We start from the raw sequence: 11,063 nt of genomic DNA on the forward strand, positions 1-11,063 counted from the left end.
AAAAATTTATATTAAAATTCACTTTTCAAAACTTATCTACATTTTTAATATATTTTAAGAATTAGAATTTATAAATTAGGAGCGTAAGACATTATCTACGATTTAGGATTTATAAATTTGGGTTTGAAATTTCTAAATTAAGGTGTAAAAGTATATTTTATTTATTAGATGTAAAGAATAATGATATATTTTGAGAATTAAGTTTGATAATTGGGTTTAGTTATAATTTTGTAAGCAGTTGTGACATTAATGTCAAAAGCCTAATAATAAGTTGCATTGGGCCTCCACTTTCGTTATATTTCGGCCCACTTAGAGAGAAGGCCCAAGGCCCAAACCAATCTTACCTACATCTAAAACCCTTCCCAAATTAGAATCCCTAACTTCCCTTCTTCCTACTCTTGCGCAGACTAAGCTCCTCTCTCCCCATCCCCAATTCCTGCCATTCGACCCCCCCCAGAAGCATGGGTTCTGAGTTCTTTCACTCCGGTTTTTGCTTCGTTCGTTCTCTCTCTGGCTTTCCAAGTCGGATTCTATGGTTTTTCATCCCCATTTGGACCTTTGAGAGGTCCTGCCGGACGAGTTCCGGCGACGGCTAATCTACCTCCGATGATGCTTTCTAACCGCCTGAGTAGGTCCGGTCAGCCTCCATTCCTACATGCAAGGTAAGACTAAGTTTCTCTCTCTCTATATATATTCTCTTTTCTTCTCCGACTTCGATCTTTCTCCCGTGTTCCTACGAGTCGGAAGGCGCGAAAGATTTTACGGGTCTCTTGTGATCGGGAATGGTTATCTTATTTGTTCAGTATTGATGGTTCATTCTTTGGTTTCCTTGGCTCTGATTTTTGTTGGCAGATTCGTTTGCGGTGTGACCGATGGTTTTTTCGGTGTTTTTAGCCTGTTTAGGAGGAAGATTAATGAAAGGTTAAATATCTAAGTTAATTTTATTTAGTAGTTTTTTTTGTCCTTCCATTTCATGCCTATAAATTTCTAAACAGTGTTAATATTTCAATCATAATAAAAAATCCTAATAGTAATTTATTCTTGACATGATATGATATATATTTGAATACGAGTTTTACCGGCTTATAGTTTGTGTAATTAGGACATTTGAGTCAACTTTGTTTTTTGTTCGTTATTCATTTACTCAAGGAAATCAGAGTAAACCAGATTGTTCATTTCCCTATTTTTCTATTTCAAAAAATGGAGATTACATAGAGATTTAACAAGGAATAACATTTGGGGTAGCTATAAAAGGAATAACATTTGATTGAGAGTTAATAGATCAATATGAAATAAAAAGTTTACCTTAGATTTTATCTCTGACAAGAGAAACTTATACTTGACTAGAGCTCCAGAACTCAATCTCTTCTTTACTTGTGGGTCTCTCCCTCAAAAAAAAGATAGAGTTAAATAGAAGTTCACTTCAAAACCTTCCATGTGCTTTTTTATTGGTTTTACTATTTTTAATGGGGGTGTTGGATTTAAGTCTGGATTTTCCCAAATTGAAATGGTTACCTCATTTAAATTCCAGTTGCGTATTTAATATATTCGTAAATATACGACAAGAAATATACAACACTTATGTTGCATTAAATGTCACTTCATTCACACCGCAAACAATGATTAGTATCAAAGCATTGTTTAATCATGGATTTAAGAATAACTGCCCCATATGTATAAATGTGCAACGTTCACCTATAATGGCATTTCGATTGACAAATTAGTATCTTAATGCGTTATATATGTCAATAAATCAATTTGTAACAATTTAAACTTTTTTTATTTTTTATCTTTTGAAAAATTCTTTTTACCTTAGGTAACAGTATAAATCACATTATATATTTGCAATAAAGAATATAATATTTTGCAATATGGAAAGTTGTTTCCAAGGCCAAAAGAAAAGAAAGACATGCTTCCATAAACTTGTTATTTTGAGACTTTTTCATTAATTAAGTTGGTTAGTCTTATATAGATTGATTGAAGCTCTTTCGAGACACAATATTCACGTTATATCTCAAAAACAAACATTTCCATCAAGCTTATCAAACCACCAAAATCCAAGCATGGTCTTTCTCATCCCAACTAAAATTATTGCTTATTAGTTAATATATCTATATGGGCTAAAAATTTGATAATATACACCGTTTTCTTAAGAGAGAGAGGAAGACTTGTATTTCATCATAATGTTGCAATGGAAAAACGTCAATGAGTGCATGAGTACGTTCTAACATTTATTTCCGTCTTATTTTGTCTGACATGGCAAAATAAATTTACAACTGTCTTTATAGAATCTTAGTAATAAATTCAAGAGTTTTACTAAAGTGACTTGATCACAATTTTGATAAAACAATATTTTATGGAGAATATAAGAATTCAAGTAAGGATCAATTGTTAAAAATCGAGTGAAATATTCCAGAGTACAGTCTCTTATAAAAATAAAAGATTGCAAAAAAATATATCATATCAAATTTTCTAAACGGGAAGAATGGATGCCTAACTTTGGTGTCCATATATTGCAGGATTATTTTAATTATATAATTAAATATAGAGTTTTTTACATGAATATAATAATTGATTATAAAATTACAATTAAATTATATTATTAAAATTAATTCTTATTATGTAATTTTTTTCTATATATAACAAATAAAATATGTTTTTACATCTAATTTAAAACTTTTAAACCCCAATTCATAAATTTCAAATTCTAGACAATATATTTTAGATCCATAATTTATAAATTTTGATCTTTAAAAATAATAATTTTATTAGTTTGACATAATTTAAAATTATAACTTGATATAATTGTAGATACTTTCAAAAAAAAGTGAATTTCTGTGTAAATTTCTCCTAAATATATGTTCTTGTTGATCCAAATAAATAAATTTTATTTATTTATATAAATAAGAAACATATAGTTAACTTTAGAGTAAAGTTTTTAATAAAATAAAAAAGAAATTAAATAAAAGAATATTTTTTTTAGTAGGTCTCAGCGAGACCTACTCTTGGAATTATTTTCCAGGAGTTTCGATTCAATTCACATGGCTTCTCCGACGCTTACTGAATTGTATGACAAGTTAACTCACGAAACTTAAACCCCCTATTTACACCCATACCTAGCCATATACTATCTCTAACCACAAATTAGTTGGGTCATGTGGCATCGAAGTTGTGGAAATTAGGAAGAGGTTAGTGGAAGTTATAGAGGTTATACATTTGTCAGCTGGTGGTGAAAATGTGATAGAAAAATAAGGGGCAGTGGGTTGATTATTTATCTCAAATGCCACCACAAAATGTTATAAATAAATCTTCAATCCTTCTTTAATACTCACTCATTCAATACATCAGAACACTTCTTAAAGGACCATTCCAATGCTCTCTCTTTGATATGGATGATAACGGGTAGGGTATCTGCGGGTAATGTCAATCCCAAACTATTATCCTTTTATTTTTTAATTACCCGTACCCGTCCCATTATCCTAACGGGTATTTTTTTCCATCTCATACCCGTCCCATTTAATTCACGGATACTCTTACCCATTAAGAATCAATAAATAAAACAAATTTAACAAAGTATAAATTTAATAAATCATTTATCTAAAAGTTGAACAAATTGAACCTCAAATAATAAGAATAAATTAGCTTATTGGTATCACTCACTCAATGATTTAAAAAAAATATTGGGATTCAAATCTCACATCTTATATTTAAAAAACAATGATATTTATTATAGGGAAAAGTACAAAAATAAACTTTGTAGTTACACCCATTTTCGAACAACACCCATGTGGTTTAAAAGTTCGCAAACTGGTACATTGAGGTTCATTCCGTTAGCAAACACAGACCAAATTGACTAACGGTGTTAAAAGTCAAAAGGAAAATAGTTAATTTAGTCGCTTATATTTATTTATTTTTATAAATTGACCCTCTTATTATCTAATTATCACAAACAAACCCCAAAATAAAAAATAAAAATCAAATATATTATCTTCTCCATTTTTTTTAATTTTTAATTTTTTTCTTATTTCTCCCTATTTATCTCTCTATAATGTTAGCCAACATAAGAAATTAAACAGAACCCCCATAATCTTGATTTCCGAAGTTGGATCGCTTCAAACCCATACCCAGATGGAAACTATACCCGTCTCTTTGAGTATCCTACTGTACCTGCAACTCCAAATCCAAATTCATCTTCCTCTCCTGTCCTAACTAAAGACATCCAAATTAACTCTGCTAACAAAACTTGGCTCCGAATAGATCTTCCACGCCATGTACTCGATTCTTCATCCTCCGCCAACAACAGCCGCCTTCCTCTCCAGTTTTATTTTCACGGCGGCGGCTTTATTTCTTCGCTGCAGATTCAACCATTAACCATGACTTTTGCGTGATAATGTCTCATCGCAGCGATGATGCCGTTGTAGTCGCATCGATGATGCCGTTGTAGTCTCCGTTGAGTATCGTAGTGCGCCCGAACACCGCCTTCCAACTGCATACGACGATGCTTTTGAGGCCTTGGAATTTATGAAGTCTTTTCAAGAGGAGATATTGAATTAAAGAAAACGTAGCTTGTGTCCAGATGTGGTGGACAAAGACAACGCATTTTCAAATTCAAGTTTGGCAGCAGCCGTTAATGGAGATATTGAATTAAAGAAAAATGGGCCAAATCACTAATACTAATTAATTTTGGATTTTGAATCAAGTGATATGTATTTTGTTTTTATTTATTTATTGATTGAGTAGAGAGAGAAAGATAGAAAAAAAAATTAAAGGGAGAGGAAGAAGATGGTATAATTGATTTTTATTTTTTATTTTAGGTTTTTTTTTTGTGATAATTAGATAATAAAGGTGTTTAATTTATAAAATAAATAAATATAGGTACCAAATTAGCTCTTTTCCTTTTGACTTTTAACACCGTTAGTCAATTTGGTTTGTGTTTGCTAACGGAATGAACCTCAATGTATCAGTTTGGAAACTTTTAAACCACAAGTGTACCAATCGAAAACAGGTATAACCACAAGGTTTATTTTTATACTTTTCCCTTTATTATATATAAGAAATTTATGACGGGTAATGGGTACCCTATGGGGTATTCTCATACCCATTCCATTACCCTAACGAGTAATGATTTTGATCTCATACTCGTCTCATACCCTTTTATACAGGTTACAGATAGTCCCATTACTGAAATTTAATGGTTTGTCTCAAAATGGTCACTCATCTTATTGAGACAAATTTAAGATGAGTGACCATTTTGAGACAAACCAGTAAATTCAGTAACCAATATTGCACATACCCAATAATAAACATAATTTACCCAAAAGCATGCCATAATGTTTAAAAACGAATTATAATAAAGTAAAAAAAAAAAAAATAATTTTTTGTTTTGACTATCATCATGCGATAGCTAGGTGGACCCTAATCACTACCTAATAAGCGGTAAAAAATATCACTATAGGATCAAAAAAAGGATAAAGAGCCTAGGTGGAAAAAATTAGAATTTTTTTTTTTATTTTGAGCGTTTGAGTGGCCTAAGAAATCCAAACGGCCTTACTTTTTAAACTAATAACTAATTATTATAAATAAATGTTGTATATTGCGTAACGTAAAAAGATGATTTTATATTTCAAAAATTTGTTATTGTATTAAACTTTAGTATGAATATTTTAACTTCTAAATTCTTTAGGGAAGTAACACTAAATTTTTAATATTTTAAGTTCAAAGATAAAAAAAAAAAAATTTTCTTTTATCAAGACTCTGACACAAACACGAGACATTTTTCTACTTAATCAAAATTGTTTGGTAAATTGTTTGGTGATTTAAGGTTTTAAAATTGTGTGCTCTAAGAAAAATATTTGATTATTAATTCTAATAGCTTAATAATAGTCTCTATCGGATTAATTTTAGGAAATTAATAATTTTCAAGACTTGTATATATAATAAATTAACATTTTACATTTGACTTCATTTCTTTTCTCCATCAAACCATTTGAGATGTTTTATATTAAATGTTACTCATTCATGATTAAAGATTGAGAATTTGGAATAAAAATATTTTATTTTACTTATTATAACATTTCATATTTAATTTTTCACATAACCATTTGAGATGTTTTGTATCAATTGTAGCTCATGCATGTTTATAGATTGAAAATTTATAATTAAAATATTTTACTTATTAATATTTTACATTTAATTTTTATGTAAATCATTTGGAATGTTTAATATTTATTTTCTCAACCAAACCAATTAGGATATTTTGTATCAATTATTGCTCATTTATGAATAAAGATCGAAGATTTGGAATTAAAATAATTTATTTTAATTATTAACATTCCACATTTAATATTAGGGTAAACAATTATAAGTTCCTTATGTTTTTACTTAACACACTAGTAAGTCAATCGTATTATTGTAAGGTCCTTAAGTTTTATCTGAATAAATTTTTTATTTGGGCTGATCATGGAAAAATGAATCTACGATTATCTTTATGGAATCTTCCATGGCACGAGTTATAAATTTAAGAGGTTGGCTGAAGTGGGATAAACTCAATTTTGAAGACACAGTGTTTTTTTGGAGAATATAATAATTCAGGGAAATGAGTAGTCGTTAAAAACGAGTGAAGTGGTCTGAAGTAAATTCTGTTATGAAAAAGAAGATTTCAAAAAAATATACTGTGTCAAAATTTTAAAAGCATGAAAAATAGCTACCTAATCTCGGTGTTCCATATATTGGAGGATTGCTTTAATAAGATATTAAATATATGCTCTATATAAGTATTTATTTTAATAAGTAATTATTATAAATAAAAGTTCTAACTGTTCATCAGACCCTTGTGGAATTTTCTCCCTTCTGGAACTTTCACTCTTCTCTCACTCGTAGAGTAAGGGTTTCTCACCCTTGTGGATTCTTCATTGACAGTGAATTTCTAGATTGAAGACCTGTATTGTGACATGATGAATGATAAATTAGAGGAAGCATGGAAGCGATTGAGTCTGTTAGAGAAGGAAAAAGAAGTTATAGAGTTTGAACGCAAATGTGCATCGGACGAAGTATCAAACCCGAGTCGTAATGCCATTCTATGTCGTTGGCTATCTCGGAAACCCCTCAATCTGAAGGCCATACACGGTGCCTTATCAGGTATGTGGAAGATTGAAGAAAATTTTAAATTGTCTGAGATTAGCAGGGGATCTTTTACATGTTCGTTTGATAATCCTAGAGATAAATTATGGGTAATCCGAAATGGACCTTGGCAGTTTGATCGCCAATTGCTTCTCATAACAGAATTAGAGGGTCATGAACAACCATCAAACATAATCATCAAAACCTGCCCCTTCTGGGTTAGGATTTTTGATCTGCCCCTTGATAGACGGGATGAGCGATCTATTATGATGGTTGCCAGCAAAGTGGGAAAGGTACTGACGGTTCAAGACGAAGACATAGGATCGCTGGGCAGTAGTGTTCGTGTAAGGGTTGAGGTAGATATCACGGTTCCGTTAACTCGTGGCACATATGTGCGCAACAGCATTGGAGAGGTGGTGTGGGTATTTTTCCGATATGAGAAACTACCTAATTTCTGCTACTTGTGTGGACTTATTGGGCATGTTTTAGATGATTGTGAAGCAAAGGAAGCAGAGGAGATTGGGGAAAATTGGCCTTTTGCCCCAACAATGAGAGCTTCACCTATGAAGCTTCGAACATATGGGGGCTGGAAAGAAAAGGATACAGGCTCTTACAACAAAGCCAAAGAGAAAAAATCTGCTGCAGGAAATGTAAGGGAAGAAAGCTGTAGGAAATTAATTACCTTTGAAGAAGGCATTAAAGAGGGAACTGAGGAAGCCAAAGTTGAGAGTACTCCAATGAATGAACAAAGCACTGAAAATAGAGAAAAGGCATTTGAAAGCAACATAAGGAACACCGAGATATTGATTGCAGGGAAGATACGAGATTCGCAAGGAGCAGAATTGAATAAAGGGATATCTTTAGTGGATGAGAATAACTTGAAAACAGATAGAGTGTACACTAGCAGCGGAATTAAAAAGTACAAAAAGCTTGCAAGGCAGAAAATGATAACTGGGGAAGCGGCTGAAGAAACTAAGGGAGCAAAAGAGGATATGACACATGACATGATACATGGAAAAAGAACTCATGAACAAAGTATAATGGTTGATGAGATGATGGTGGATGATCCCACTTTTTCCAAGCGTTTTCGGTCTGATGCGTCATTGGAAACTGAACTGTGTGTATCGGCGGAGCTTGCTCAGCAAGCCCACCGGGCGCCATGAAAATTTTTAGTTGGAACGTCCAGGGCCTGGGCAACCCTTGGACGTTCAGAGCTCTAAAGCACTATATAAAGGTGCATTGTCCTCAGATTGTGTTTCTTATGGAGACGAGGATGTGGCGATCGGAGATGAATGGAATTCGAAACTTACTGTCAGATTTTCATGTTTTCATAGTTGATGCTCATGGCCGTTCTGGAGGGCTCATGTTTGCTTGGAGAAAAGAGCTGAACGTGTTTGTACATGGATTCTCATCTCACTGTATTTACTTTGTTGTGAATGGGGACCTTGGTTTCAAGTGGCGTGGAGTTGGTCTGTATGGATGGCCAATGAAAAGGGAGAAGTTTCTAACATGGGAACTACTCAGAGGTATCTATGCTAAAGATCAACTACCCATTATAGCTTTTGGGGATTTTAATGAAGTCTTGTACTCTTATGAGAAATGTGGGGGAAAAGGTATTGACAAAAGCCAATCTTCAGCTTTTCGAGACTGTCTGACTGATTGTAATCTTCATGATATGAAGTTTGTTGGAAATATGTTCACATGGACCAATGGCAGAGATGGGGAAGAAAATATCCAAGAGCGTCTTGATCGTGCTGTTTGCTCGGACGATTGGTCTAGATTATTCCCACGGGTAGTGGTTCACCATTTGCCACGTATAACATCAGACCATGCCCCTTTATTGATATGGCATGACCCTAGCGGTCTGAATGATAATAGAAGGAAAAAATGCTTCCATTTTGAGCGTATGTGGTTACGGGAGGCTAGCTGCAAAGAAATCATTCAACAAGCCTGGCATTCTGTGGAGGGTCATAATCAGAAGATTCTTGACAAACTTCAAAATGTTAAGGAGAAGCTTGGGAGCTGGAACAGGGAACACTATGGACATATAGGAAAGAAAATGAAGGAAATTAAAGGAGAGCTGAATAGGATTCAAGGGGAAAATCAGACTATGGAGAACAATTGTAAAGAGAAAATGTTAAGGAAGGAGCTGAATGAATTATTTCTTCGTGAGGAGATGATGTGGAAGCAACGAAGCAGAGTCTTATGGCTTAAGGAAGGGGACCGAAACTCGAAATACTTCCACTCCAAGGCAACTGCCCGGGCTAAGACCAATTCTATTACTGAGCTTAGAGATAAAGATGGGGTGCTAAGAAGCGGCTCGGGGGCTATTGAAGGCATTATTCTCAATTACTATTCAGAGCTGTTTTCAACGTCTAACCCAGACCTTAATAGGTTCCCTTTTGGTGTGATTACAAAACGGCTTTCTGAGGAGCAGATTAAAGATTTATCACAACCTTTTAACCCGGATGAAGTCACTGCAGCGTTGAACCAAATGCATCCTGACAAAGCTCCCGGTCCTGATGGATTCCCTGCCCTTTTTTATCAGACTTGTTGGAATTCAATTGGCGAAGATATTCAGCAATATGTCTTGGATTTCCTTAATACAGGTCATATGCCAGACAACCTTAATCATACTCTGGTGTGCTTAATACCGAAGATCAGCAAACCTGAATATGTTAAAGACTTGCGCCCTATCAGTCTGTGCAACGTGCTGTACATGCTTATTTCAAAAACTCTTGCTAATAGATTAAAAAGGGTCTTGGAGTATATTATCTCCCCTGTACAGAGTGATTTTATTCCAAATAGACTGATAACTGATAACGCCCTGATTGCCTTTGAACTTTTCCATTCAATGAAATACAGAGCGACGGGGAAGAAAGGGTACCTCGCACTGAAACTCGACATGAGTAAGGCGTATGACAGAGTGGAGTGGGTATTTCTGGAACAGGTTATGATAAAAATGGGGTTCCCTACTTTCTTCACTAATCTTATTTTGAAATGCCTTTCTACAGTTTCCTACTCATTTCTGATAAATGGCCAAGCTAAAGGAAGCATTCGTCCTAGTCGGGGGCTCAGGCAGGGGGATCCCATCTCTCCCTATCTCTTCCTAATCTGTGGTGAAGCGTTGTCTGCCTTGGTATATGACGCTGAGACTAAAGGAATGATTCACGGTTTCAAATGCAGCAGGTATGGACCCAGTATCTCACATTTGTTTTTTGCTGATGATTCTCTATTTTTTGCCAGAGCCAATATTAAGGAATGCAGCCACATTAAACAACTGTTAAGATGCTATGAGAAGGCGTCGGGACAGCAGATCAATTTTGAGAAAACTGATATTTCTTTCTCCAAGAATGTCAGTTCGGAAATGAAATCGCAGGTGTGCAGCTTGCTAGGGGTAAAGGAGGTGACTGGATTTCAGAAGTACCTAGGGCTTCCTACAATCATTGGTCGATCAAAGAAACATATTTTTTCATATATTCGGGATAGGCTTCTCAAGAAAATGAATGGATGGAAGGAGCGAAACTTATCTCAGGCTGGCAAAGAGGTATTAATCAAATCTATTGCTCAATCCATTCCCCAGTATGTTATGAGCTGTTTTGCTCTTCCAAGCTCTTTCTGTTTGGAAATTCAGCAACTTATTAGATCCTTTTGGTGGGGGAATAGAGAAAGTAATAAGAAACTTTGTTGGGTTAATTGGAACCGAATTTGCAAATCAAAGAGAGATGGTGGACTGGGCTTCAGATGGATTGAATCTTTCAACTTGGCTATGTTGGCTAAGCAAGGATGGAGAATTCTTTCTAACCCCAATTCTCTTATGGCTAGGATCATGAAGGCGAAATACTTTCAGAATTCATCTTTCTTAAGTGCTACCGTGGGCTATGGCGCTAGCTATGTTTGGCGGAGCATTCTTAAAGGGCGTGCTCTACTAGCTAAAGGCCTTT

At 34.2% G+C, this 11,063-nt stretch overlaps 1 long non-coding RNA gene across 1 annotated transcript; it reads left to right on the forward strand.

Moving 5' to 3' along the window:
* Positions 1-384: 384 nt before the first annotated feature.
* Positions 385-1,047, forward strand: LOC136226652 (uncharacterized). Its single transcript, XR_010687811.1, has 2 exons — positions 385-662; positions 853-1,047. It is a non-coding gene; the product is annotated as an uncharacterized lncRNA (long non-coding RNA).
* Positions 1,048-11,063: the final 10,016 nt, after the last annotated feature.

This window comes from Euphorbia lathyris, chromosome 4 (assembly GCF_963576675.1).
Source record: "Euphorbia lathyris chromosome 4, ddEupLath1.1, whole genome shotgun sequence".
In the NCBI taxonomy this organism is placed as follows: Eukaryota; Viridiplantae; Streptophyta; class Magnoliopsida; order Malpighiales; family Euphorbiaceae; genus Euphorbia; species Euphorbia lathyris.